The sequence below is a fragment of the Phalangium opilio genome, unplaced genomic scaffold (assembly GCF_054372755.1).
Source record: "Phalangium opilio isolate 3A_F unplaced genomic scaffold, DU_Popi_V2 ptg000352l_1, whole genome shotgun sequence".
Classification (NCBI taxonomy): Eukaryota; Metazoa; Arthropoda; class Arachnida; order Opiliones; family Phalangiidae; genus Phalangium; species Phalangium opilio.
The window spans coordinates 4,183,571-4,201,898 of NW_028324228.1; the positions used below are offsets into that span (position 1 = coordinate 4,183,571).

Here is an 18,328-nt window from a genome sequence, read left to right on the forward strand (position 1 = left end):
TTTGTATGATTTCTTTGACCCGGACGTGATTCGAACACGCAGCCTTCTGATCTGGAGTCAGACGCGCTACCATTGCGCCAACGAGCCCCTTTTACGAAGTTTAATTGGTAGAATTCTATAAACAACTTAAAAAGTAAGTTTTATTATTTCTTTGACCCGGACGTGATTCCAACACGCAGCCTTCTGATCTGGAGTCAGAAGCGCTACCATTGCGCCACCGAGCCCCCTCAAGGAAGCTTTAATTGGTAGAATTCTAAAAACAACTTAAAAACTGATTTGTATGATTTCTTTGACCCGGACGTGATTCGAACACGCAGCCTCCTGATCTGGAGTCAGACGCGCTACCATTGCGCCACCGAGCCCCCTTTACGAAGTTTAACTGGTAGAATTCTATAAACAACTTAAAAAGTAAGTTTTATTATTTCTTTGACCCGGACGTGATTCGAACACGCAGCCTTCTGATCTGGAGTCAGACGCGCTACCATTGCGCCAACGAGCCCCCTTTACGAAGGTTTAATTGGTAGAATTCTAAAATCAACTTAAAAACTGATTTGAATTATTTCTTTGACCCGGACGTGATTCGAACACGCAGCCTTCTGATCTGGAGTCAGACGCGCTACCATTGCGCCACCGAGCCCCCTTTGCGAAGGTTTAATTGGTAGAATTTCTATAAACAACGTAAAAACTTAATTTTATTATTTGTTTGACCCGGACGTGATTCGAACACGCAGCCTTCTGATCTGGAGTCAGACGCGCTACCATTGCGCCACCGAGCCCCCTTTACGAAGGTTTAATTGGTAGAATTTCTATAAACAACGTAAAAACTAAATTTTATTATTTGTTTGACCCGGACGTGATTCGAACACGCAGCCTTCTGATCTGGAGTCAGACGCGTTACCATTGCGCCGCTGAGCCCCCTTTACGAAGTTTAACTGGTAGAATTCTATAAACAACTTAAAAACCAAGTTTTATTATTTCTTTGACCCGGACGTGATTCGAACACGAAGCCTTCTGATCTGGAGTCAGACGCGCTCCCATTGCGCCACCGAGCCCCCTGAACGAAGGTTAAATTGGTAGAATTTCTATAAACAACGTAAAAACTAAATTTTATTATTTGTTTGACCCGGACCTGATTCGAACACGCAGCCTTCTTATCTGGAGTCAGACGCGCTACCATTACGCCACCGAGCCCCCTTTACGAAGGTTTAATTGGTAGAATTCTAAAAACAACTTAAAAACTGATTTTTACTATTTCTTTGACCCGGACGTGATTCCAACACGCAGCCTTCTGATCTGGAGTCAGACGCGCTACTATTGCGCCACCGAGCCCCTTTTACGAAGTTTAATTGGTAGAATTCTATAAACAACTTAAAAAGCAAGTTTTATTATTTCTTTGACCCGGACGTGATTCGAACACGCAGCCTTCTGATCTGGAGTCAGGCGCGCTACCATTGCGCCACCGAGCCCCCTGAACGAAGGTTAAATTGGTAGAATTTCTATAAACAACGTAAAAACTAAATATTATTATTTCTTTGACCCGGACGTGATTCGAACACGCAGCCTTCTGATCTGGAGTCAGACGCGCTACCATTGCGCCAACGAGCCCCTTTTACGAAGTTTAATTGGTAGAATTCTATAAACAACTTAAAAAGTAAGTTTTATTATTTCTTTGACCCGGACGTGATTCCAACACGCAGCCTTCTGATCTGGAGTCAGAAGCGCTACCATTGCGCCACCGAGCCCCCTGAAGAAAGGTTAAATTGGTAGAATTTCTATAAACAACGTAAAAACTAAATTTTATTATTTCTTTGACCCGGACGTGATTCGAACACGCAGCCTTCTGATCTGGAGTCAGGCGCGCTACCATTGCGCCAACGAGCCCCCTTTACGAAGGTTTAATTGGTAGAATTCTAAAAACAACTTAAAAACTGATTTGTATGATTTCTTTGACCCGGACGTGATTCGAACACGCAGCCTTCTGATCTGGAGTCAGACGCGCTACCATTGCGCCACCGAGCCCCCTTTACGAAGTTTAACTGGTAGAATTCTATAAACAACTTAAAAAGTAAGTTTTATTATTTCTTTGACCCGGACGTGATTCGAACACGCAGCCTTCTGATCTGGAGTCAGACGCGCTACCATTGCGCCAACGAGCCCCCTTTACGAAGGTTTAATTGGTAGAATTCTAAAATCAACTTAAAAACTGATTTGAATTATTTCTTTGACCCGGACGTGATTCGAACACGCAGCCTTCTGATCTGGAGTCAGACGCGCTACCATTGCGCCACCGAGCCCCCTTTGCGAAGGTTTAATTGGTAGAATTTCTATAAACAACGTAAAAACTTAATTTTATTATTTGTTTGACCCGGACGTGATTCGAACACGCAGCCTTCTGATCTGGAGTCAGACGCGCTACCATTGCGCCACCGAGCCCCCTTTACGAAGGTTTAATTGGTAGAATTTCTATAAACAACGTAAAAACTAAATTTTATTATTTGTTTGACCCGGACGTGATTCGAACACGCAGCCTTCTGATCTGGAGTCAGACGCGTTACCATTGCGCCGCTGAGCCCCCTTTACGAAGTTTAACTGGTAGAATTCTATAAACAACTTAAAAACCAAGTTTTATTATTTCTTTGACCCGGACGTGATTCGAACACGAAGCCTTCTGATCTGGAGTCAGACGCGCTCCCATTGCGCCACCGAGCCCCCTGAACGAAGGTTAAATTGGTAGAATTTCTATAAACAACGTAAAAACTAAATTTTATTATTTGTTTGACCCGGACCTGATTCGAACACGCAGCCTTCTTATCTGGAGTCAGACGCGCTACCATTACGCCACCGAGCCCCCTTTACGAAGGTTTAATTGGTAGAATTCTAAAAACAACTTAAAAACTGATTTTTACTATTTCTTTGACCCGGACGTGATTCCAACACGCAGCCTTCTGATCTGGAGTCAGACGCGCTACTATTGCGCCACCGAGCCCCTTTTACGAAGTTTAATTGGTAGAATTCTATAAACAACTTAAAAAGCAAGTTTTATTATTTCTTTGACCCGGACGTGATTCGAACACGCAGCCTTCTGATCTGGAGTCAGGCGCGCTACCATTGCGCCACCGAGCCCCCTGAACGAAGGTTAAATTGGTAGAATTTCTATAAACAACGTAAAAACTAAATATTATTATTTCTTTGACCCGGACGTGATTCGAACACGCAGCCTTCTGATCTGGAGTCAGACGCGCTACCATTGCGCCAACGAGCCCCTTTTACGAAGTTTAATTGGTAGAATTCTATAAACAACTTAAAAAGTAAGTTTTATTATTTCTTTGACCCGGACGTGATTCCAACACGCAGCCTTCTGATCTGGAGTCAGAAGCGCTACCATTGCGCCACCGAGCCCCCTGAAGATAGGTTAAATTGGTAGAATTTCTATAAACAACGTAAAAACTAAATTTTATTATTTCTTTGACCCGGACGTGATTCGAACACGCAGCCTTCTGATCTGGAGTCAGGCGCGCTACCATTGCGCCAACGAGCCCCCTTTACGAAGGTTTAATTGGTAGAATTCTAAAAACAACTTAAAAACTGATTTGTATGATTTCTTTGACCCGGACGTGATTCGAACACGCAGCCTTCTGATCTGGAGTCAGACGCGCTACCATTGCGCCAACGAGCCCCTTTTACGAAGTTTAATTGGTAGAATTCTATAAACAACTTAAAATGTAAGTTTTATTATTTCTTTGACCCGGACGTGATTCCAACACGCAGCCTTCTGATCTGGAGTCAGAAGCGCTACCATTGCGCCACCGAGCCCCCTGAAGAAAGGTTAAATTGGTAGAATTTCTATAAACAACGTAAAAACTAAATTTTATTATTTCTTTGACCCGGACGTGATTCGAACACGCAGCCTTCTGATCTGGAGTCAGGCGCGCTACCATTGCGCCACCGAGCCCCCTTTACGAAGTATAATTGGTAGAATTGTATAAACAACTTGAAAACTAAGTTTTATTATTTCTTTGAACCGGACGTGATTCGAACACGCAGCCTTCTGATCTTGAGTCAGGCGCGCTACCATTGCGCCAACGAGCCCCCTTTACGAAGGTTTAATTGGTAGAATTCTAAAAACAACTTAAAAACTGATTTGTATGATTTCTTTGACCCGGACGTGATTCGAACACGCAGCCTTCTGATCTGGAGTCAGACGCGCTACCATTGCGCCAACGAGCCCCTTTTACGAAGTTTAATTGGTAGAATTCTATAAACAACTTAAAAAGTAAGTTTTATTATTTCTTTGACCCGGACGTGATTCGAACACGCAGCCTTCTGATCTGGAGTCAGAAGCGCTACCATTGCGCCACCGAGCCCCCTGAAGAAAGGTTAAATTAGTAGAATTTCTATAAACAACGTAAAAACTAAATTTTATTATTTCTTTGACCCGGACGTGATTCGAACACGCAGCCTTCTGATCTGGAGTCAGACGCGCTACCATTGCGCCAACGAGCCCCTTTTACGAAGTTTAATTGGTAGAATTCTATAAACAACTTAAAAAGTAAGTTTTATTATTTCTTTGACCCGGACGTGATTCCAACACGCAGCCTTCTGATCTGGAGTCAGAAGCGCTACCATTGCGCCACCGAGCCCCCTGAAGAAAGGTTAAATTGGTAGAATTTCTATAAACAACGTAAAAACTAAATTTTATTATTTCTTTGACCCGGACGTGATTCGAACACGCAGCCTTCTGATCTGGAGTCAGGCGCGCTACCATTGCGCCAACGAGCCCCCTTTACGAAGGTTTAATTGGTAGAATTCTAAAAACAACTTAAAAACTGATTTGTATGATTTCTTTGACCCGGACGTGATTCGAACACGCAGCCTTCTGATCTGGAGTCAGACGCGCTACCATTGCGCCACCGAGCCCCCTTTACGAAGTTTAACTGGTAGAATTCTATAAACAACTTAAAAACTAAGTTTTATTATTTCTTTGACCCGGACGTGATTCGAACACGCAGCCTTCTGATCTGGAGTCAGACGCGCTCCCATTGCGCCACCGAGCCCCCTGAACAAAGGTTTAATTGGTAGAATTTCTATAAACAACGTAAAAACTAAATTTTATTATTTGTTTGACGCGGACGTGATTCGAACACGCAGCCTTCTGATCTGGAGTCAGACGCGCTACCATTACGTCACCGAGCCCCCTTTACGAAGGTTTAATTGGTAGAATTCTAAAAACAACTTAAAAACTGATTTTTACTATTTCTTTGACCCGGACGTGATTCCAACACGCAGCCTTCTGATCTGGAGTCAGACGCGCTACTATTGCGCCACCGAGCCCCTTTTACGAAGTTTAATTGGTAGAATTCTAAAAACAACTTAAAAACTGATTTGTATGATTTCTTTGACCCGGACGTGATTCGAACACGCAGCCTTCTGATCTGGAGTCAGACGCGCTCCCATTGCGCCACCGAGCCTCCTGAACAAAGGTTTAATTGGTAGAATTTCTATAAACAACGTAAAAACTAAATTTTATTATTTGTTTGACGCGGACGTGATTCGAACACGCAGCCTTCTGATCTGGAGTCAGACGCGCTACCATTACGTCACCGAGCCCCCTTTACGAAGGTTTAATTGGTAGAATTCTAAAAACAACTTAAAAACTGATTTTTACTATTTCTTTGACCCGGACGTGATTCCAACACGCAGCCTTCTGATCTGGAGTCAGACGCGCTACTATTGCGCCACCGAGCCCCTTTTACGAAGTTTAATTGGTAGAATTCTATAAACAACTTAAAAAGTAAGTTTTATTATTTCTTTGACCCGGACGTGATTCGAACACGCAGCCTTCTGATCTGGAGTCAGAAGCGCTACCATTGCGCCACCGAGCCCCCTGAAGAAAGGTTAAATTAGTAGAATTTCTATAAACAACGTAAAAACTAAATTTTATTATTTCTTTGACCCGGACGTGATTCGAACACGCAGCCTTCTGATCTGGAGTCAGACGCGCTACCATTGCGCCAACGAGCCCCTTTTACGAAGTTTAATTGGTAGAATTCTATAAACAACTTAAAAAGTAAGTTTTATTATTTCTTTGACCCGGACGTGATTCCAACACGCAGCCTTCTGATCTGGAGTCAGAAGCGCTACCATTGCGCCACCGAGCCCCCTGAAGAAAGGTTAAATTGGTAGAATTTCTATAAACAACGTAAAAACTAAATTTTATTATTTCTTTGACCCGGACGTGATTCGAACACGCAGCCTTCTGATCTGGAGTCAGGCGCGCTACCATTGCGCCAACGAGCCCCCTTTACGAAGGTTTAATTGGTAGAATTCTAAAAACAACTTAAAAACTGATTTGTATGATTTCTTTGACCCGGACGTGATTCGAACACGCAGCCTTCTGATCTGGAGTCAGACGCGCTACCATTGCGCCACCGAGCCCCCTTTACGAAGTTTAACTGGTAGAATTCTATAAACAACTTAAAAACTAAGTTTTATTATTTCTTTGACCCGGACGTGATTCGAACACGCAGCCTTCTGATCTGGAGTCAGACGCGCTCCCATTGCGCCACCGAGCCCCCTGAACAAAGGTTTAATTGGTAGAATTTCTATAAACAACGTAAAAACTAAATTTTATTATTTGTTTGACGCGGACGTGATTCGAACACGCAGCCTTCTGATCTGGAGTCAGACGCGCTACCATTACGTCACCGAGCCCCCTTTACGAAGGTTTAATTGGTAGAATTCTAAAAACAACTTAAAAACTGATTTTTACTATTTCTTTGACCCGGACGTGATTCCAACACGCAGCCTTCTGATCTGGAGTCAGACGCGCTACTATTGCGACACCGAGCCCCTTTTACGAAGTTTAATTGGTAGAATTCTATAAACAACTTAAAAAGTAAGTTTTATTATTTCTTTGACCCGGACGTGATTCGAACACGCAGCCTTCTGATCTGGAGTCAGAAGCGCTACCATTGCGCCACCGAGCCCCCTGAAGAAAGGTTAAATTAGTAGAATTTCTATAAACAACGTAAAAACTAAATTTTATTATTTCTTTGACCCGGACGTGATTCGAACACGCAGCCTTCTGATCTGGAGTCAGACGCGCTACCATTGCGCCAACGAGCCCCTTTTACGAAGTTTAATTGGTAGAATTCTATAAACAACTTAAAAAGTAAGTTTTATTATTTCTTTGACCCGGACGTGATTCCAACACGCAGCCTTCTGATCTGGAGTCAGAAGCGCTACCATTGCGCCACCGAGCCCCCTGAAGAAAGGTTAAATTGGTAGAATTTCTATAAACAACGTAAAAACTAAATTTTATTATTTCTTTGACCCGGACGTGATTCGAACACGCAGCCTTCTGATCTGGAGTCAGGCGCGCTACCATTGCGCCAACGAGCCCCCTTTACGAAGGTTTAATTGGTAGAATTCTAAAAACAACTTAAAAACTGATTTGTATGATTTCTTTGACCCGGACGTGATTCGAACACGCAGCCTTCTGATCTGGAGTCAGACGCGCTACCATTGCGCCACCGAGCCCCCTTTACGAAGTTTAACTGGTAGAATTCTATAAACAACTTAAAAACTAAGTTTTATTATTTCTTTGACCCGGACGTGATTCGAACACGCAGCCTTCTGATCTGGAGTCAGACGCGCTCCCATTGCGCCACCGAGCCCCCTGAACAAAGGTTTAATTGGTAGAATTTCTATAAACAACGTAAAAACTAAATTTTATTATTTGTTTGACGCGGACGTGATTCAAACACGCAGCCTTCTGATCTGGAGTCAGACGCGCTACCATTACGTCACCGAGCCCCCTTTACGAAGGTTTAATTGGTAGAATTCTAAAAACAACTTAAAAACTGATTTTTACTATTTCTTTGACCCGGACGTGATTCCAACACGCAGCCTTCTGATCTGGAGTCAGACGCGCTACTATTGCGCCACCGAGCCCCTTTTACGAAGTTTAATTGGTAGAATTCTATAAACAACTTAAAAAGTAAGTTTTATTATTTCTTTGACCCGGACGTGATTCGAACACGCAGCCTTCTGATCTGGAGTCAGAAGCGCTACCATTGCGCCACCGAGCCCCCTGAAGAAAGGTTAAATTGGTAGAATTTCTATAAACAACGTAAAAACTAAATTTTATTATTTCTTTGACCCGGACGTGATTCGAACACGCAGCCTTCTGATCTGGAGTCAGACGCGCTACCATTGCGCCAACGAGCCCCTTTTACGAAGTTTAATTGGTAGAATTCTATAAACAACTTAAAAAGTAAGTTTTATTATTTCTTTGACCCGGACGTGATTCCAACACGCAGCCTTCTGATCTGGAGTCAGAAGCGCTACCATTGCGCCACCGAGCCCCCTGAAGAAAGGTTAAATTGGTAGAATTTCTATAAACAACGTAAAAACTAAATTTTATTATTTCTTTGACCCGGACGTGATTCGAACACGCAGCCTTCTGATCTGGAGTCAGGCGCGCTACCATTGCGCCAACGAGCCCCCTTTACGAAGGTTTAATTGGTAGAATTCTAAAAACAACTTAAAAACTGATTTGTATGATTTCTTTGACCCGGACGTGATTCGAACACGCAGCCTTCTGATCTGGAGTCAGACGCGCTACCATTGCGCCACCGAGCCCCCTTTACGAAGTTTAACTGGTAGAATTCTATAAACAACTTAAAAACTAAGTTTTATTATTTCTTTGACCCGGACGTGATTCGAACACGCAGCCTTCTGATCTGGAGTCAGACGCGCTCCCATTGCGCCACCGAGCCCCCTGAACAAAGGTTTAATTGGTAGAATTTCTATAAACAACGTAAAAACTAAATTTTATTATTTGTTTGACGCGGACGTGATTCAAACACGCAGCCTTCTGATCTGGAGTCAGACGCGCTACCATTACGTCACCGAGCCCCCTTTACGAAGGTTTAATTGGTAGAATTCTAAAAACAACTTAAAAACTGATTTTTACTATTTCTTTGACCCGGACGTGATTCCAACACGCAGCCTTCTGATCTGGAGTCAGACGCGCTACTATTGCGCCACCGAGCCCCTTTTACGAAGTTTAATTGGTAGAATTCTATAAACAACTTAAAAAGTAAGTTTTATTATTTCTTTGACCCGGACGTGATTCGAACACGCAGCCTTCTGATCTGGAGTCAGAAGCGCTACCATTGCGCCACCGAGCCCCCTGAAGAAAGGTTAAATTGGTAGAATTTCTATAAACAACGTAAAAACTAAATTTTATTATTTCTTTGACCCGGACGTGATTCGAACACGCAGCCTTCTGATCTGGAGTCAGACGCGCTACCATTGCGCCAACGAGCCCCTTTTACGAAGTTTAATTGGTAGAATTCTATAAACAACTTAAAAAGTAAGTTTTATTATTTCTTTGACCCGGACGTGATTCCAACACGCAGCCTTCTGATCTGGAGTCAGAAGCGCTACCATTGCGCCACCGAGCCCCCTGAAGAAAGGTTAAATTGGTAGAATTTCTATAAACAACGTAAAAACTAAATTTTATTATTTCTTTGACCCGGACGTGATTCGAACACGCAGCCTTCTGATCTGGAGTCAGGCGCGCTACCATTGCGCCAACGAGCCCCCTTTACGAAGGTTTAATTGGTAGAATTCTAAAAACAACTTAAAAACTGATTTGTATGATTTCTTTGACCCGGACGTGATTCGAACACGCAGCCTTCTGATCTGGAGTCAGACGCGCTACTATTGCGCCACCGAGCCCCTTTTACGAAGTTTAATTGGTAGAATTCTAAAAACAACTTAAAAACTGATTTGTATGATTTCTTTGACCCGGACGTGATTCGAACACGCAGCCTTCTGATCTGGAGTCAGACGCGCTCCCATTGCGCCACCGAGCCCCCTGAACAAAGGTTTAATTGGTAGAATTTCTATAAACAACGTAAAAACTAAATTTTATTATTTGTTTGACGCGGACGTGATTCGAACACGCAGCCTTCTGATCTGGAGTCAGACGCGCTACCATTACGTCACCGAGCCCCCTTTACGAAGGTTTAATTGGTAGAATTCTAAAAACAACTTAAAAACTGATTTTTACTATTTCTTTGACCCGGACGTGATTCCAACACGCAGCCTTCTGATCTGGAGTCAGACGCGCTACTATTGCGCCACCGAGCCCCTTTTACGAAGTTTAATTGGTAGAATTCTTTAAACAACTTAAAAAGTAAGTTTTATTATTTCTTTGACCCGGACGTGATTCGAACACGCAGCCTTCTGATCTGGAGTCAGAAGCGCTACCATTGCGCCACCGAGCCCCCTGAAGAAAGGTTAAATTGGTAGAATTTCTATAAACAACGTAAAAACTAAATTTTATTATTTCTTTGACCCGGACGTGATTCGAACACGCAGCCTTCTGATCTGGAGTCAGGCGCGCTACCATTGCGCCAACGAGCCCCCTTTACGAAGGTTTAATTGGTAGAATTCTAAAAACAACTTAAAAACTGATTTGTATGATTTCTTTGACCCGGACGTGATTCGAACACGCAGCCTTCTGATCTGGAGTCAGACGCGCTACCATTGCGCCACCGAGCCCCCTTTACGAAGTTTAACTGGTAGAATTCTATAAACAACTTAAAAACTAAGTTTTATTATTTCTTTGACCCGGACGTGATTCGAACACGCAGCCTTCTGATCTGGAGTCAGACGCGCTCCCATTGCGCCACCGAGCCCCCTGAACAAAGGTTTAATTGGTAGAATTTCTATAAACAACGTAAAAACTAAATTTTATTATTTGTTTGACGCGGACGTGATTCGAACACGCAGCCTTCTGATCTGGAGTCAGACGCGCTACCATTACGTCACCGAGCCCCCTTTACGAAGGTTTAATTGGTAGAATTCTAAAAACAACTTAAAAACTGATTTTTACTATTTCTTTGACCCGGACGTGATTCCAACACGCAGCCTTCTGATCTGGAGTCAGACGCGCTACTATTGCGCCACCGAGCCCCTTTTACGAAGTTTAATTGGTAGAATTCTAAAAACAACTTAAAAACTGATTTGTATGATTTCTTTGACCCGGACGTGATTCGAACACGCAGCCTTCTGATCTGGAGTCAGACGCGCTCCCATTGCGCCACCGAGCCCCCTGAACAAAGGTTTAATTGGTAGAATTTCTATAAACAACGTAAAAACTAAATTTTATTATTTGTTTGACGCGGACGTGATTCGAACACGCAGCCTTCTGATCTGGAGTCAGACGCGCTACCATTACGTCACCGAGCCCCCTTTACGAAGGTTTAATTGGTAGAATTCTAAAAACAACTTAAAAACTGATTTTTACTATTTCTTTGACCCGGACGTGATTCCAACACGCAGCCTTCTGATCTGGAGTCAGACGCGCTACTATTGCGCCACCGAGCCCCTTTTACGAAGTTTAATTGGTAGAATTCTTTAAACAACTTAAAAAGTAAGTTTTATTATTTCTTTGACCCGGACGTGATTCGAACACGCAGCCTTCTGATCTGGAGTCAGAAGCGCTACCATTGCGCCACCGAGCCCCCTGAAGAAAGGTTAAATTGGTAGAATTTCTATAAACAACGTAAAAACTAAATTTTATTATTTCTTTGACCCGGACGTGATTCGAACACGCAGCCTTCTGATCTGGAGTCAGACGCGCTACCATTGCGCCAACGAGCCCCTTTTACGAAGTTTAATTGGTAGAATTCTATAAACAACTTAAAAAGTAAGTTTTATTATTTCTTTGACCCGGACGTGATTCCAACACGCAGCCTTCTGATCTGGAGTCAGAAGCGCTACCATTGCGCCACCGAGCCCCCTGAAGAAAGGTTAAATTGGTAGAATTTCTATAAACAACGTAAAAACTAAATTTTATTATTTCTTTGACCCGGACGTGATTCGAACACGCAGCCTTCTGATCTGGAGTCAGGCGCGCTACCATTGCGCCAACGAGCCCCCTTTACGAAGGTTTAATTGGTAGAATTCTAAAAACAACTTAAAAACTGATTTGTATGATTTCTTTGACCCGGACGTGATTCGAACACGCAGCCTTCTGATCTGGAGTCAGACGCGCTACCATTGCGCCACCGAGCCCCCTTTACGAAGTTTAACTGGTAGAATTCTATAAACAACTTAAAAACTAAGTTTTATTATTTCTTTGACCCGGACGTGATTCGAACACGCAGCCTTCTGATCTGGAGTCAGACGCGCTCCCATTGCGCCACCGAGCCCCCTGAACAAAGGTTTAATTGGTAGAATTTCTATAAACAACGTAAAAACTAAATTTTATTATTTGTTTGACGCGGACGTGATTCGAACACGCAGCCTTCTGATCTGGAGTCAGACGCGCTACCATTACGTCACCGAGCCCCCTTTACGAAGGTTTAATTGGTAGAATTCTAAAAACAACTTAAAAACTGATTTTTACTATTTCTTTGACCCGGACGTGATTCCAACACGCAGCCTTCTGATCTGGAGTCAGACGCGCTACTATTGCGCCACCGAGCCCCTTTTACGAAGTTTAATTGGTAGAATTCTAAAAACAACTTAAAAACTGATTTGTATGATTTCTTTGACCCGGACGTGATTCGAACACGCAGCCTTCTGATCTGGAGTCAGACGCGCTCCCATTGCGCCACCGAGCCCCCTGAACAAAGGTTTAATTGGTAGAATTTCTATAAACAACGTAAAAACTAAATTTTATTATTTGTTTGACGCGGACGTGATTCGAACACGCAGCCTTCTGATCTGGAGTCAGACGCGCTACCATTACGTCACCGAGCCCCCTTTACGAAGGTTTAATTGGTAGAATTCTAAAAACAACTTAAAAACTGATTTTTACTATTTCTTTGACCCGGACGTGATTCCAACACGCAGCCTTCTGATCTGGAGTCAGACGCGCTACTATTGCGCCACCGAGCCCCTTTTACGAAGTTTAATTGGTAGAATTCTTTAAACAACTTAAAAAGTAAGTTTTATTATTTCTTTGACCCGGACGTGATTCGAACACGCAGCCTTCTGATCTGGAGTCAGAAGCGCTACCATTGCGCCACCGAGCCCCCTGAAGAAAGGTTAAATTGGTAGAATTTCTATAAACAACGTAAAAACTAAATTTTATTATTTCTTTGACCCGGACGTGATTCGAACACGCAGCCTTCTGATCTGGAGTCAGGCGCGCTACCATTGCGCCACCGAGCCCCCTGAACGAAGGTTAAATTGGTAGAATTTCTATAAACAACGTAAAAACTAAATATTATTATTTGTTTGACCCGGACGTGATTCGAACACGCAGCCTTCTGATCTGGAGTCAGACGCGCTACCATTGCGCCAACGAGCCCCTTTTACGAAGTTTAATTGGTAGAATTCTATAAACAACTTAAAAAGTAAGTTTTATTATTTCTTTGACCCGGACGTGATTCCAACACGCAGCCTTCTGATCTGGAGTCAGACGCGCTACTATTGCGCCACCGAGCCCCTTTTACGAAGTTTAATTGGTAGAATTCTATAAACAACTTAAAAAGTAAGTTTTATTATTTCTTTGACCCGGACGTGATTCGAACACGCAGCCTTCTGATCTGGAGTCAGAAGCGCTACCATTGCGCCACCGAGCCCCCTGAACAAAGGTTAAATTGGTAGAATTTCTATAAACAACGTAAAAACTAAATTGTTTTTTGTTTGACCCGGACGTGATTCGAACACGCAGCCTTCTGATCTGGAGTCAGACGCGGTACTATTGCGCCACCGAGCACCCAGAACGAAGGTTAAATTGGTAGATTTTCTATAAACAACGTAAAAACTAAATTTTATTATTTGTTTGACCCGGACGTGGTTCGAACACGCAGCCTTCTGATCTGGAGTCAGACGCGCTACCATTGCGCCACCGAGCCCTCTGAACGAAGGTTAAATTGGTAGAATTTCTATAAACAACGTAAAAACAAAATTTTTTTATTTGTTTGACCCGGACGTGATTCGAACACGCAGCCTTCTGATCTGGAGTCAGACGCGCTACCATTGCGCCACCGAGCCCCTTTTACGAAGTTTAATTGGTAGAATTCTATAAACAACTTAAAAAGTAAGTTTTATTATTTCTTTGACCCGGACGTGATTCGAACACGCAGCCTTCTGATCTGGAGTCAGACGCGCTCCCATTGCGCCACCGAGCCCCCTGAACAAAGGTTTAATTGGTAGAATTTCTATAAACAACGTAAAAACTAAATTTTATTATTTGTTTGACGCGGACGTGATTCGAACACGCAGCCTTCTGATCTGGAGTCAGACGCGCTACCATTACGTCACCGAGCCCCCTTTACGAAGGTTTAATTGGTAGAATTCTAAAAACAACTTAAAAACTGATTTTTACTATTTCTTTGACCCGGACGTGATTCCAACACGCAGCCTTCTGATCTGGAGTCAGACGCGCTACTATTGCGCCACCGAGCCCCTTTTACGAAGTTTAATTGGTAGAATTCTTTAAACAACTTAAAAAGTAAGTTTTATTATTTCTTTGACCCGGACGTGATTCGAACACGCAGCCTTCTGATCTGGAGTCAGAAGCGCTACCATTGCGCCACCGAGCCCCCTGAAGAAAGGTTAAATTGGTAGAATTTCTATAAACAACGTAAAAACTAAATTTTATTATTTCTTTGACCCGGACGTGATTCGAACACGCAGCCTTCTGATCTGGAGTCAGGCGCGCTACCATTGCGCCACCGAGCCCCCTGAACGAAGGTTAAATTGGTAGAATTTCTATAAACAACGTAAAAACTAAATATTATTATTTGTTTGACCCGGACGTGATTCGAACACGCAGCCTTCTGATCTGGAGTCAGACGCGCTACCATTGCGCCAACGAGCCCCTTTTACGAAGTTTAATTGGTAGAATTCTATAAACAACTTAAAAAGTAAGTTTTATTATTTCTTTGACCCGGACGTGATTCCAACACGCAGCCTTCTGATCTGGAGTCAGACGCGCTACTATTGCGCCACCGAGCCCCTTTTACGAAGTTTAATTGGTAGAATTCTATAAACAACTTAAAAAGTAAGTTTTATTATTTCTTTGACCCGGACGTGATTCGAACACGCAGCCTTCTGATCTGGAGTCAGAAGCGCTACCATTGCGCCACCGAGCCCCCTGAACAAAGGTTAAATTGGTAGAATTTCTATAAACAACGTAAAAACTAAATTGTTTTTTGTTTGACCCGGACGTGATTCGAACACGCAGCCTTCTGATCTGGAGTCAGACGCGGTACTATTGCGCCACCGAGCACCCAGAACGAAGGTTAAATTGGTAGATTTTCTATAAACAACGTAAAAACTAAATTTTATTATTTGTTTGACCCGGACGTGGTTCGAACACGCAGCCTTCTGATCTGGAGTCAGACGCGCTACCATTGCGCCACCGAGCCCTCTGAACGAAGGTTAAATTGGTAGAATTTCTATAAACAACGTAAAAACAAAATTTTTTTATTTGTTTGACCCGGACGTGATTCGAACACGCAGCCTTCTGATCTGGAGTCAGACGCGCTACCATTGCGCCACCGAGCCCCTTTTACGAAGTTTAATTGGTAGAATTCTATAAACAACTTAAAAAGTAAGTTTTATTATTTCTTTGACCCGGACGTGATTCGAACACGCAGCCTTCTGATCTGGAGTCAGAAGCGCTACCATTGCGCCACCGAGCCCCCTGAAGAAAGGTTAAATTGGTAGAATTTCTATATACAACGTAAAAACTAAATTTTATTACTTCTTTGACCCGGACGTGATTCGAACACGCAGCCTTCTGATCTGGAGTCAGACGCGCTACCATTGCGCCAACGAGCCCCCTTTACGAAGGTTTAATTGGTAGAATTCTAAAATCAACTTAAAAACTGATTTGAATTATTTCTTTGACCCGGACGTGATTCGAACACGCAGCCTTCTGATCTGGAGTCAGACGCGCTACCATTGCGCCACCGAGCCCCCTTTGCGAAGGTTTAATTGGTAGAATTTCTATAAACAACGTAAAAACTTAATTTTATTATTTGTTTGACCCGGACGTGATTCGAACACGCAGCCTTCTGATCTGGAGTCAGACGCGCTACCATTGCGCCACCGAGCCCCCTTTACGAAGGTTTAATTGGTAGAATTTCTATAAACAACGTAAAAACTAAATTTTATTATTTGTTTTACCCGGACGTGATTCGAACACGCAGCCTTCTGATCTGGAGTCAGACGCGTTACCATTGCGCCGCCGAGCCCCCTTTAAGAAGTTTAACTGGTAGAATTCTATAAACAACTTAAAAACTAAGTTTTATTATTTCTTTGACCCGGACGTGATTCGAACACGCAGCCTTCTGATCTGGAGTCAGACGCGCTACCATTGCGCCAACGAGCCCCCTTTACGAAGGTTTAATTGGTAGAATTCTAAAATCAACTTAAAAACTGATTTGAATTATTTCTTTGACCCGGACGTGATTCGAACACGCAGCCTTCTGATCTGGAGTCAGACGCGCTACCATTGCGCCAACGAGCCCCCTTTACGAAGGTTTAATTGGTAGAATTCTAAAATCAACTTAAAAACTGATTTGAATTATTTCTTTGACCCGGACGTGATTCGAACACGCAGCCTTCTGATCTGGAGTCAGACGCGCTACCATTGCGCCACCGAGCCCCCTTTGCGAAGGTTTAATTGGTAGAATTTCTATAAACAACGTAAAAACTTAATTTTATTATTTGTTTGACCCGGACGTGATTCGAACACGCAGCCTTCTGATCTGGAGTCAGACGCGTTACCATTGCGCCGCCGAGCCCCCTTTACGAAGTTTAACTGGTAGAATTCTATAAACAACTTAAAAACTAAGTTTTATTATTTCTTTGACCCGGACGTGATTCGAACACGAAGCCTTCTGATCTGGAGTCAGACGCGCTCCCATTGCGCCACCGAGCCCCCTGAACGAAGGTTAAATTGGTAGAATTTCTATAAACAACGTAAAAACTAAATTTTATTATTTGTTTGACCCGGACCTGATTCGAACACGCAGTCTTCTGATCTGGAGTCAGACGCGCTAACATTACGCCACCGAGCCCCCTTTACGAAGGTTTAATTGGTAGAATTCTAAAAACAACTTAAAAACTGATTTTTACTATTTCTTTGACCCGGACGTGATTCGAACACGCAGCCTTCTGATCTGGAGTCAGACGCGCTCCCATTGCGCCACCGAGCCCCCTGAACGAAGGTTAAATTGGTAGAATTTCTATAAACAACGTAAAAACTAAATATTATTACTTGTTTGACCCGGACGTGATTCGAACACGCAGCCTTCTGATCTGGAGTCAGACGCGCTACCATTGCGCCAACGAGCCCCCTTTATGAAGGTTTAATTGGTAGAATTCTAAAATCAACTTAAAAACTGATTTGAATTATTTCTTTGACCCGGACGTGATTCGAACACGCAGCCTTCTGATCTGGAGTCAGACGCGCTACCATTGCGCCACCGAGCCCCCTTTGCGAAGGTTTAATTGGTAGAATTTCTATAAAGAACGTAAAAACTTAATTTTATTATTTGTTTGACCCGGACGTGATTCGAACACGCAGCCTTCTGATCTGGAGTCAGACGCGCTACCATTGCGCCACCGAGCCCCCTTTACGAAGGTTTAATTGGTAGAATTTCTATAAACAACGTAAAAACTAAATTTTATTATTTGTTTTACCCGGACGTGATTCGAACACGCAGCCTTCTGATCTGGAGTCAGACGCGTTACCATTGCGCCGCCGAGCCCCCTTTACGAAGTTTAACTGGTAGAATTCTATAAACAACTTAAAAACTAAGTTTTATTATTTCTTTGACCTGGACCTGATTCGAACACGCAGCCTTCTGATCTGGAGTCAGACGCGCTACCATTACGCCACCGAGCCCCCTTTACGAAGGTTTAATTGGTAGAATTCTAAAAACAACTTAAAAACTGATTTTTACTATTTCTTTGACCCGGACGTGATTCCAACACGCAGCCTTCTGATCTGGAGTCAGACGCGCTACCACTGCGCCAACGAGCCCCCTTTACGAAGGTTTAATTGGTAGAATTCTAAAATCAACTTAAAAACTGATTTGAATTATTTCTTTGACCCGGACGTGATTCGAACACGCAGCCTTCTGATCTGGAGTCAGACGCGCTACCATTGCGCCACCGAGCCCCCTTTGCGAAGGTTTAATTGGTAGAATTTCTATAAACAACGTAAAAACTCAATTTTATTATTTGTTTGACCCGGACGTGATTCGAACACACAGCCTTCTGATCTGGAGTCAGACGCGTTACCATTGCGCCACCGAGCCCCCTTTGCGAAGGTTTAATT

The 18,328-nt window shown here is 43.1% G+C and overlaps 86 non-coding genes across 86 annotated transcripts; all 86 read right to left on the bottom strand.

Moving 5' to 3' along the window:
• Nucleotides 1-15: 15 nt before the first annotated feature.
• On the bottom strand, nucleotides 16-87 carry TRNAW-CCA (transfer RNA tryptophan (anticodon CCA)). The gene has a single exon. It is a non-coding gene; the product is annotated as a tRNA-Trp (tRNA).
• A 65-nt stretch (nucleotides 88-152) lies between these two features.
• TRNAW-CCA (transfer RNA tryptophan (anticodon CCA)) lies at nucleotides 153-224 on the bottom strand. Its single transcript has one exon. It is a non-coding gene; the product is annotated as a tRNA-Trp (tRNA).
• Nucleotides 225-290: 66 nt separating this feature from the next.
• Nucleotides 291-362, bottom strand: TRNAW-CCA (transfer RNA tryptophan (anticodon CCA)). Its single transcript has one exon. It is a non-coding gene; the product is annotated as a tRNA-Trp (tRNA).
• Nucleotides 363-427: 65 nt separating this feature from the next.
• On the bottom strand, nucleotides 428-499 carry TRNAW-CCA (transfer RNA tryptophan (anticodon CCA)). The gene has a single exon. It is a non-coding gene; the product is annotated as a tRNA-Trp (tRNA).
• Nucleotides 500-565: 66 nt separating this feature from the next.
• Nucleotides 566-637, bottom strand: TRNAW-CCA (transfer RNA tryptophan (anticodon CCA)). The gene has a single exon. It is a non-coding gene; the product is annotated as a tRNA-Trp (tRNA).
• Nucleotides 638-704: 67 nt separating this feature from the next.
• On the bottom strand, nucleotides 705-776 carry TRNAW-CCA (transfer RNA tryptophan (anticodon CCA)). Its single transcript has one exon. It is a non-coding gene; the product is annotated as a tRNA-Trp (tRNA).
• A 204-nt stretch (nucleotides 777-980) lies between these two features.
• Nucleotides 981-1,052, bottom strand: TRNAW-CCA (transfer RNA tryptophan (anticodon CCA)). The gene has a single exon. It is a non-coding gene; the product is annotated as a tRNA-Trp (tRNA).
• Nucleotides 1,053-1,394: 342 nt separating this feature from the next.
• Nucleotides 1,395-1,466, bottom strand: TRNAW-CCA (transfer RNA tryptophan (anticodon CCA)). Its single transcript has one exon. It is a non-coding gene; the product is annotated as a tRNA-Trp (tRNA).
• A 67-nt stretch (nucleotides 1,467-1,533) lies between these two features.
• Nucleotides 1,534-1,605, bottom strand: TRNAW-CCA (transfer RNA tryptophan (anticodon CCA)). Its single transcript has one exon. It is a non-coding gene; the product is annotated as a tRNA-Trp (tRNA).
• Nucleotides 1,606-1,670: 65 nt separating this feature from the next.
• On the bottom strand, nucleotides 1,671-1,742 carry TRNAW-CCA (transfer RNA tryptophan (anticodon CCA)). The gene has a single exon. It is a non-coding gene; the product is annotated as a tRNA-Trp (tRNA).
• A 205-nt stretch (nucleotides 1,743-1,947) lies between these two features.
• TRNAW-CCA (transfer RNA tryptophan (anticodon CCA)) lies at nucleotides 1,948-2,019 on the bottom strand. The gene has a single exon. It is a non-coding gene; the product is annotated as a tRNA-Trp (tRNA).
• Nucleotides 2,020-2,084: 65 nt separating this feature from the next.
• Nucleotides 2,085-2,156, bottom strand: TRNAW-CCA (transfer RNA tryptophan (anticodon CCA)). Its single transcript has one exon. It is a non-coding gene; the product is annotated as a tRNA-Trp (tRNA).
• A 66-nt stretch (nucleotides 2,157-2,222) lies between these two features.
• Nucleotides 2,223-2,294, bottom strand: TRNAW-CCA (transfer RNA tryptophan (anticodon CCA)). The gene has a single exon. It is a non-coding gene; the product is annotated as a tRNA-Trp (tRNA).
• Nucleotides 2,295-2,361: 67 nt separating this feature from the next.
• On the bottom strand, nucleotides 2,362-2,433 carry TRNAW-CCA (transfer RNA tryptophan (anticodon CCA)). The gene has a single exon. It is a non-coding gene; the product is annotated as a tRNA-Trp (tRNA).
• A 204-nt stretch (nucleotides 2,434-2,637) lies between these two features.
• On the bottom strand, nucleotides 2,638-2,709 carry TRNAW-CCA (transfer RNA tryptophan (anticodon CCA)). Its single transcript has one exon. It is a non-coding gene; the product is annotated as a tRNA-Trp (tRNA).
• A 342-nt stretch (nucleotides 2,710-3,051) lies between these two features.
• Nucleotides 3,052-3,123, bottom strand: TRNAW-CCA (transfer RNA tryptophan (anticodon CCA)). The gene has a single exon. It is a non-coding gene; the product is annotated as a tRNA-Trp (tRNA).
• Nucleotides 3,124-3,190: 67 nt separating this feature from the next.
• Nucleotides 3,191-3,262, bottom strand: TRNAW-CCA (transfer RNA tryptophan (anticodon CCA)). The gene has a single exon. It is a non-coding gene; the product is annotated as a tRNA-Trp (tRNA).
• A 65-nt stretch (nucleotides 3,263-3,327) lies between these two features.
• Nucleotides 3,328-3,399, bottom strand: TRNAW-CCA (transfer RNA tryptophan (anticodon CCA)). Its single transcript has one exon. It is a non-coding gene; the product is annotated as a tRNA-Trp (tRNA).
• A 205-nt stretch (nucleotides 3,400-3,604) lies between these two features.
• TRNAW-CCA (transfer RNA tryptophan (anticodon CCA)) lies at nucleotides 3,605-3,676 on the bottom strand. The gene has a single exon. It is a non-coding gene; the product is annotated as a tRNA-Trp (tRNA).
• A 65-nt stretch (nucleotides 3,677-3,741) lies between these two features.
• Nucleotides 3,742-3,813, bottom strand: TRNAW-CCA (transfer RNA tryptophan (anticodon CCA)). The gene has a single exon. It is a non-coding gene; the product is annotated as a tRNA-Trp (tRNA).
• A 67-nt stretch (nucleotides 3,814-3,880) lies between these two features.
• Nucleotides 3,881-3,952, bottom strand: TRNAW-CCA (transfer RNA tryptophan (anticodon CCA)). Its single transcript has one exon. It is a non-coding gene; the product is annotated as a tRNA-Trp (tRNA).
• A 203-nt stretch (nucleotides 3,953-4,155) lies between these two features.
• TRNAW-CCA (transfer RNA tryptophan (anticodon CCA)) lies at nucleotides 4,156-4,227 on the bottom strand. The gene has a single exon. It is a non-coding gene; the product is annotated as a tRNA-Trp (tRNA).
• Nucleotides 4,228-4,292: 65 nt separating this feature from the next.
• Nucleotides 4,293-4,364, bottom strand: TRNAW-CCA (transfer RNA tryptophan (anticodon CCA)). The gene has a single exon. It is a non-coding gene; the product is annotated as a tRNA-Trp (tRNA).
• A 67-nt stretch (nucleotides 4,365-4,431) lies between these two features.
• TRNAW-CCA (transfer RNA tryptophan (anticodon CCA)) lies at nucleotides 4,432-4,503 on the bottom strand. The gene has a single exon. It is a non-coding gene; the product is annotated as a tRNA-Trp (tRNA).
• Nucleotides 4,504-4,568: 65 nt separating this feature from the next.
• TRNAW-CCA (transfer RNA tryptophan (anticodon CCA)) lies at nucleotides 4,569-4,640 on the bottom strand. The gene has a single exon. It is a non-coding gene; the product is annotated as a tRNA-Trp (tRNA).
• Nucleotides 4,641-4,845: 205 nt separating this feature from the next.
• Nucleotides 4,846-4,917, bottom strand: TRNAW-CCA (transfer RNA tryptophan (anticodon CCA)). Its single transcript has one exon. It is a non-coding gene; the product is annotated as a tRNA-Trp (tRNA).
• Nucleotides 4,918-4,982: 65 nt separating this feature from the next.
• Nucleotides 4,983-5,054, bottom strand: TRNAW-CCA (transfer RNA tryptophan (anticodon CCA)). Its single transcript has one exon. It is a non-coding gene; the product is annotated as a tRNA-Trp (tRNA).
• A 342-nt stretch (nucleotides 5,055-5,396) lies between these two features.
• Nucleotides 5,397-5,468, bottom strand: TRNAW-CCA (transfer RNA tryptophan (anticodon CCA)). Its single transcript has one exon. It is a non-coding gene; the product is annotated as a tRNA-Trp (tRNA).
• A 342-nt stretch (nucleotides 5,469-5,810) lies between these two features.
• TRNAW-CCA (transfer RNA tryptophan (anticodon CCA)) lies at nucleotides 5,811-5,882 on the bottom strand. The gene has a single exon. It is a non-coding gene; the product is annotated as a tRNA-Trp (tRNA).
• A 67-nt stretch (nucleotides 5,883-5,949) lies between these two features.
• Nucleotides 5,950-6,021, bottom strand: TRNAW-CCA (transfer RNA tryptophan (anticodon CCA)). Its single transcript has one exon. It is a non-coding gene; the product is annotated as a tRNA-Trp (tRNA).
• A 65-nt stretch (nucleotides 6,022-6,086) lies between these two features.
• Nucleotides 6,087-6,158, bottom strand: TRNAW-CCA (transfer RNA tryptophan (anticodon CCA)). The gene has a single exon. It is a non-coding gene; the product is annotated as a tRNA-Trp (tRNA).
• A 205-nt stretch (nucleotides 6,159-6,363) lies between these two features.
• On the bottom strand, nucleotides 6,364-6,435 carry TRNAW-CCA (transfer RNA tryptophan (anticodon CCA)). The gene has a single exon. It is a non-coding gene; the product is annotated as a tRNA-Trp (tRNA).
• A 65-nt stretch (nucleotides 6,436-6,500) lies between these two features.
• Nucleotides 6,501-6,572, bottom strand: TRNAW-CCA (transfer RNA tryptophan (anticodon CCA)). Its single transcript has one exon. It is a non-coding gene; the product is annotated as a tRNA-Trp (tRNA).
• Nucleotides 6,573-6,914: 342 nt separating this feature from the next.
• On the bottom strand, nucleotides 6,915-6,986 carry TRNAW-CCA (transfer RNA tryptophan (anticodon CCA)). The gene has a single exon. It is a non-coding gene; the product is annotated as a tRNA-Trp (tRNA).
• A 67-nt stretch (nucleotides 6,987-7,053) lies between these two features.
• Nucleotides 7,054-7,125, bottom strand: TRNAW-CCA (transfer RNA tryptophan (anticodon CCA)). The gene has a single exon. It is a non-coding gene; the product is annotated as a tRNA-Trp (tRNA).
• Nucleotides 7,126-7,190: 65 nt separating this feature from the next.
• TRNAW-CCA (transfer RNA tryptophan (anticodon CCA)) lies at nucleotides 7,191-7,262 on the bottom strand. The gene has a single exon. It is a non-coding gene; the product is annotated as a tRNA-Trp (tRNA).
• Nucleotides 7,263-7,467: 205 nt separating this feature from the next.
• On the bottom strand, nucleotides 7,468-7,539 carry TRNAW-CCA (transfer RNA tryptophan (anticodon CCA)). Its single transcript has one exon. It is a non-coding gene; the product is annotated as a tRNA-Trp (tRNA).
• Nucleotides 7,540-7,604: 65 nt separating this feature from the next.
• On the bottom strand, nucleotides 7,605-7,676 carry TRNAW-CCA (transfer RNA tryptophan (anticodon CCA)). The gene has a single exon. It is a non-coding gene; the product is annotated as a tRNA-Trp (tRNA).
• Nucleotides 7,677-8,018: 342 nt separating this feature from the next.
• Nucleotides 8,019-8,090, bottom strand: TRNAW-CCA (transfer RNA tryptophan (anticodon CCA)). Its single transcript has one exon. It is a non-coding gene; the product is annotated as a tRNA-Trp (tRNA).
• A 67-nt stretch (nucleotides 8,091-8,157) lies between these two features.
• Nucleotides 8,158-8,229, bottom strand: TRNAW-CCA (transfer RNA tryptophan (anticodon CCA)). The gene has a single exon. It is a non-coding gene; the product is annotated as a tRNA-Trp (tRNA).
• Nucleotides 8,230-8,294: 65 nt separating this feature from the next.
• Nucleotides 8,295-8,366, bottom strand: TRNAW-CCA (transfer RNA tryptophan (anticodon CCA)). The gene has a single exon. It is a non-coding gene; the product is annotated as a tRNA-Trp (tRNA).
• A 205-nt stretch (nucleotides 8,367-8,571) lies between these two features.
• On the bottom strand, nucleotides 8,572-8,643 carry TRNAW-CCA (transfer RNA tryptophan (anticodon CCA)). The gene has a single exon. It is a non-coding gene; the product is annotated as a tRNA-Trp (tRNA).
• A 65-nt stretch (nucleotides 8,644-8,708) lies between these two features.
• On the bottom strand, nucleotides 8,709-8,780 carry TRNAW-CCA (transfer RNA tryptophan (anticodon CCA)). Its single transcript has one exon. It is a non-coding gene; the product is annotated as a tRNA-Trp (tRNA).
• A 342-nt stretch (nucleotides 8,781-9,122) lies between these two features.
• Nucleotides 9,123-9,194, bottom strand: TRNAW-CCA (transfer RNA tryptophan (anticodon CCA)). Its single transcript has one exon. It is a non-coding gene; the product is annotated as a tRNA-Trp (tRNA).
• Nucleotides 9,195-9,261: 67 nt separating this feature from the next.
• Nucleotides 9,262-9,333, bottom strand: TRNAW-CCA (transfer RNA tryptophan (anticodon CCA)). The gene has a single exon. It is a non-coding gene; the product is annotated as a tRNA-Trp (tRNA).
• Nucleotides 9,334-9,398: 65 nt separating this feature from the next.
• On the bottom strand, nucleotides 9,399-9,470 carry TRNAW-CCA (transfer RNA tryptophan (anticodon CCA)). Its single transcript has one exon. It is a non-coding gene; the product is annotated as a tRNA-Trp (tRNA).
• Nucleotides 9,471-9,675: 205 nt separating this feature from the next.
• On the bottom strand, nucleotides 9,676-9,747 carry TRNAW-CCA (transfer RNA tryptophan (anticodon CCA)). The gene has a single exon. It is a non-coding gene; the product is annotated as a tRNA-Trp (tRNA).
• A 65-nt stretch (nucleotides 9,748-9,812) lies between these two features.
• On the bottom strand, nucleotides 9,813-9,884 carry TRNAW-CCA (transfer RNA tryptophan (anticodon CCA)). The gene has a single exon. It is a non-coding gene; the product is annotated as a tRNA-Trp (tRNA).
• Nucleotides 9,885-10,226: 342 nt separating this feature from the next.
• Nucleotides 10,227-10,298, bottom strand: TRNAW-CCA (transfer RNA tryptophan (anticodon CCA)). The gene has a single exon. It is a non-coding gene; the product is annotated as a tRNA-Trp (tRNA).
• A 205-nt stretch (nucleotides 10,299-10,503) lies between these two features.
• Nucleotides 10,504-10,575, bottom strand: TRNAW-CCA (transfer RNA tryptophan (anticodon CCA)). Its single transcript has one exon. It is a non-coding gene; the product is annotated as a tRNA-Trp (tRNA).
• A 65-nt stretch (nucleotides 10,576-10,640) lies between these two features.
• TRNAW-CCA (transfer RNA tryptophan (anticodon CCA)) lies at nucleotides 10,641-10,712 on the bottom strand. Its single transcript has one exon. It is a non-coding gene; the product is annotated as a tRNA-Trp (tRNA).
• A 342-nt stretch (nucleotides 10,713-11,054) lies between these two features.
• Nucleotides 11,055-11,126, bottom strand: TRNAW-CCA (transfer RNA tryptophan (anticodon CCA)). Its single transcript has one exon. It is a non-coding gene; the product is annotated as a tRNA-Trp (tRNA).
• A 342-nt stretch (nucleotides 11,127-11,468) lies between these two features.
• TRNAW-CCA (transfer RNA tryptophan (anticodon CCA)) lies at nucleotides 11,469-11,540 on the bottom strand. Its single transcript has one exon. It is a non-coding gene; the product is annotated as a tRNA-Trp (tRNA).
• A 67-nt stretch (nucleotides 11,541-11,607) lies between these two features.
• On the bottom strand, nucleotides 11,608-11,679 carry TRNAW-CCA (transfer RNA tryptophan (anticodon CCA)). The gene has a single exon. It is a non-coding gene; the product is annotated as a tRNA-Trp (tRNA).
• Nucleotides 11,680-11,744: 65 nt separating this feature from the next.
• Nucleotides 11,745-11,816, bottom strand: TRNAW-CCA (transfer RNA tryptophan (anticodon CCA)). Its single transcript has one exon. It is a non-coding gene; the product is annotated as a tRNA-Trp (tRNA).
• Nucleotides 11,817-12,021: 205 nt separating this feature from the next.
• On the bottom strand, nucleotides 12,022-12,093 carry TRNAW-CCA (transfer RNA tryptophan (anticodon CCA)). Its single transcript has one exon. It is a non-coding gene; the product is annotated as a tRNA-Trp (tRNA).
• A 65-nt stretch (nucleotides 12,094-12,158) lies between these two features.
• On the bottom strand, nucleotides 12,159-12,230 carry TRNAW-CCA (transfer RNA tryptophan (anticodon CCA)). Its single transcript has one exon. It is a non-coding gene; the product is annotated as a tRNA-Trp (tRNA).
• Nucleotides 12,231-12,572: 342 nt separating this feature from the next.
• On the bottom strand, nucleotides 12,573-12,644 carry TRNAW-CCA (transfer RNA tryptophan (anticodon CCA)). The gene has a single exon. It is a non-coding gene; the product is annotated as a tRNA-Trp (tRNA).
• Nucleotides 12,645-12,986: 342 nt separating this feature from the next.
• Nucleotides 12,987-13,058, bottom strand: TRNAW-CCA (transfer RNA tryptophan (anticodon CCA)). Its single transcript has one exon. It is a non-coding gene; the product is annotated as a tRNA-Trp (tRNA).
• Nucleotides 13,059-13,125: 67 nt separating this feature from the next.
• On the bottom strand, nucleotides 13,126-13,197 carry TRNAW-CCA (transfer RNA tryptophan (anticodon CCA)). The gene has a single exon. It is a non-coding gene; the product is annotated as a tRNA-Trp (tRNA).
• A 67-nt stretch (nucleotides 13,198-13,264) lies between these two features.
• Nucleotides 13,265-13,336, bottom strand: TRNAW-CCA (transfer RNA tryptophan (anticodon CCA)). Its single transcript has one exon. It is a non-coding gene; the product is annotated as a tRNA-Trp (tRNA).
• A 202-nt stretch (nucleotides 13,337-13,538) lies between these two features.
• TRNAW-CCA (transfer RNA tryptophan (anticodon CCA)) lies at nucleotides 13,539-13,610 on the bottom strand. The gene has a single exon. It is a non-coding gene; the product is annotated as a tRNA-Trp (tRNA).
• Nucleotides 13,611-13,814: 204 nt separating this feature from the next.
• TRNAW-CCA (transfer RNA tryptophan (anticodon CCA)) lies at nucleotides 13,815-13,886 on the bottom strand. Its single transcript has one exon. It is a non-coding gene; the product is annotated as a tRNA-Trp (tRNA).
• A 67-nt stretch (nucleotides 13,887-13,953) lies between these two features.
• TRNAW-CCA (transfer RNA tryptophan (anticodon CCA)) lies at nucleotides 13,954-14,025 on the bottom strand. The gene has a single exon. It is a non-coding gene; the product is annotated as a tRNA-Trp (tRNA).
• A 65-nt stretch (nucleotides 14,026-14,090) lies between these two features.
• TRNAW-CCA (transfer RNA tryptophan (anticodon CCA)) lies at nucleotides 14,091-14,162 on the bottom strand. The gene has a single exon. It is a non-coding gene; the product is annotated as a tRNA-Trp (tRNA).
• A 342-nt stretch (nucleotides 14,163-14,504) lies between these two features.
• On the bottom strand, nucleotides 14,505-14,576 carry TRNAW-CCA (transfer RNA tryptophan (anticodon CCA)). Its single transcript has one exon. It is a non-coding gene; the product is annotated as a tRNA-Trp (tRNA).
• A 67-nt stretch (nucleotides 14,577-14,643) lies between these two features.
• On the bottom strand, nucleotides 14,644-14,715 carry TRNAW-CCA (transfer RNA tryptophan (anticodon CCA)). The gene has a single exon. It is a non-coding gene; the product is annotated as a tRNA-Trp (tRNA).
• Nucleotides 14,716-14,782: 67 nt separating this feature from the next.
• Nucleotides 14,783-14,854, bottom strand: TRNAW-CCA (transfer RNA tryptophan (anticodon CCA)). The gene has a single exon. It is a non-coding gene; the product is annotated as a tRNA-Trp (tRNA).
• A 202-nt stretch (nucleotides 14,855-15,056) lies between these two features.
• TRNAW-CCA (transfer RNA tryptophan (anticodon CCA)) lies at nucleotides 15,057-15,128 on the bottom strand. The gene has a single exon. It is a non-coding gene; the product is annotated as a tRNA-Trp (tRNA).
• Nucleotides 15,129-15,332: 204 nt separating this feature from the next.
• Nucleotides 15,333-15,404, bottom strand: TRNAW-CCA (transfer RNA tryptophan (anticodon CCA)). The gene has a single exon. It is a non-coding gene; the product is annotated as a tRNA-Trp (tRNA).
• Nucleotides 15,405-15,471: 67 nt separating this feature from the next.
• TRNAW-CCA (transfer RNA tryptophan (anticodon CCA)) lies at nucleotides 15,472-15,543 on the bottom strand. The gene has a single exon. It is a non-coding gene; the product is annotated as a tRNA-Trp (tRNA).
• A 65-nt stretch (nucleotides 15,544-15,608) lies between these two features.
• On the bottom strand, nucleotides 15,609-15,680 carry TRNAW-CCA (transfer RNA tryptophan (anticodon CCA)). The gene has a single exon. It is a non-coding gene; the product is annotated as a tRNA-Trp (tRNA).
• A 67-nt stretch (nucleotides 15,681-15,747) lies between these two features.
• On the bottom strand, nucleotides 15,748-15,819 carry TRNAW-CCA (transfer RNA tryptophan (anticodon CCA)). Its single transcript has one exon. It is a non-coding gene; the product is annotated as a tRNA-Trp (tRNA).
• Nucleotides 15,820-15,885: 66 nt separating this feature from the next.
• On the bottom strand, nucleotides 15,886-15,957 carry TRNAW-CCA (transfer RNA tryptophan (anticodon CCA)). Its single transcript has one exon. It is a non-coding gene; the product is annotated as a tRNA-Trp (tRNA).
• A 67-nt stretch (nucleotides 15,958-16,024) lies between these two features.
• On the bottom strand, nucleotides 16,025-16,096 carry TRNAW-CCA (transfer RNA tryptophan (anticodon CCA)). The gene has a single exon. It is a non-coding gene; the product is annotated as a tRNA-Trp (tRNA).
• A 204-nt stretch (nucleotides 16,097-16,300) lies between these two features.
• TRNAW-CCA (transfer RNA tryptophan (anticodon CCA)) lies at nucleotides 16,301-16,372 on the bottom strand. Its single transcript has one exon. It is a non-coding gene; the product is annotated as a tRNA-Trp (tRNA).
• A 66-nt stretch (nucleotides 16,373-16,438) lies between these two features.
• Nucleotides 16,439-16,510, bottom strand: TRNAW-CCA (transfer RNA tryptophan (anticodon CCA)). Its single transcript has one exon. It is a non-coding gene; the product is annotated as a tRNA-Trp (tRNA).
• Nucleotides 16,511-16,576: 66 nt separating this feature from the next.
• On the bottom strand, nucleotides 16,577-16,648 carry TRNAW-CCA (transfer RNA tryptophan (anticodon CCA)). The gene has a single exon. It is a non-coding gene; the product is annotated as a tRNA-Trp (tRNA).
• A 67-nt stretch (nucleotides 16,649-16,715) lies between these two features.
• TRNAW-CCA (transfer RNA tryptophan (anticodon CCA)) lies at nucleotides 16,716-16,787 on the bottom strand. Its single transcript has one exon. It is a non-coding gene; the product is annotated as a tRNA-Trp (tRNA).
• A 65-nt stretch (nucleotides 16,788-16,852) lies between these two features.
• TRNAW-CCA (transfer RNA tryptophan (anticodon CCA)) lies at nucleotides 16,853-16,924 on the bottom strand. The gene has a single exon. It is a non-coding gene; the product is annotated as a tRNA-Trp (tRNA).
• A 205-nt stretch (nucleotides 16,925-17,129) lies between these two features.
• TRNAW-CCA (transfer RNA tryptophan (anticodon CCA)) lies at nucleotides 17,130-17,201 on the bottom strand. The gene has a single exon. It is a non-coding gene; the product is annotated as a tRNA-Trp (tRNA).
• Nucleotides 17,202-17,268: 67 nt separating this feature from the next.
• Nucleotides 17,269-17,340, bottom strand: TRNAW-CCA (transfer RNA tryptophan (anticodon CCA)). The gene has a single exon. It is a non-coding gene; the product is annotated as a tRNA-Trp (tRNA).
• A 66-nt stretch (nucleotides 17,341-17,406) lies between these two features.
• Nucleotides 17,407-17,478, bottom strand: TRNAW-CCA (transfer RNA tryptophan (anticodon CCA)). Its single transcript has one exon. It is a non-coding gene; the product is annotated as a tRNA-Trp (tRNA).
• Nucleotides 17,479-17,545: 67 nt separating this feature from the next.
• Nucleotides 17,546-17,617, bottom strand: TRNAW-CCA (transfer RNA tryptophan (anticodon CCA)). Its single transcript has one exon. It is a non-coding gene; the product is annotated as a tRNA-Trp (tRNA).
• A 480-nt stretch (nucleotides 17,618-18,097) lies between these two features.
• Nucleotides 18,098-18,169, bottom strand: TRNAW-CCA (transfer RNA tryptophan (anticodon CCA)). Its single transcript has one exon. It is a non-coding gene; the product is annotated as a tRNA-Trp (tRNA).
• Nucleotides 18,170-18,236: 67 nt separating this feature from the next.
• TRNAW-CCA (transfer RNA tryptophan (anticodon CCA)) lies at nucleotides 18,237-18,308 on the bottom strand. The gene has a single exon. It is a non-coding gene; the product is annotated as a tRNA-Trp (tRNA).
• Nucleotides 18,309-18,328: the final 20 nt, after the last annotated feature.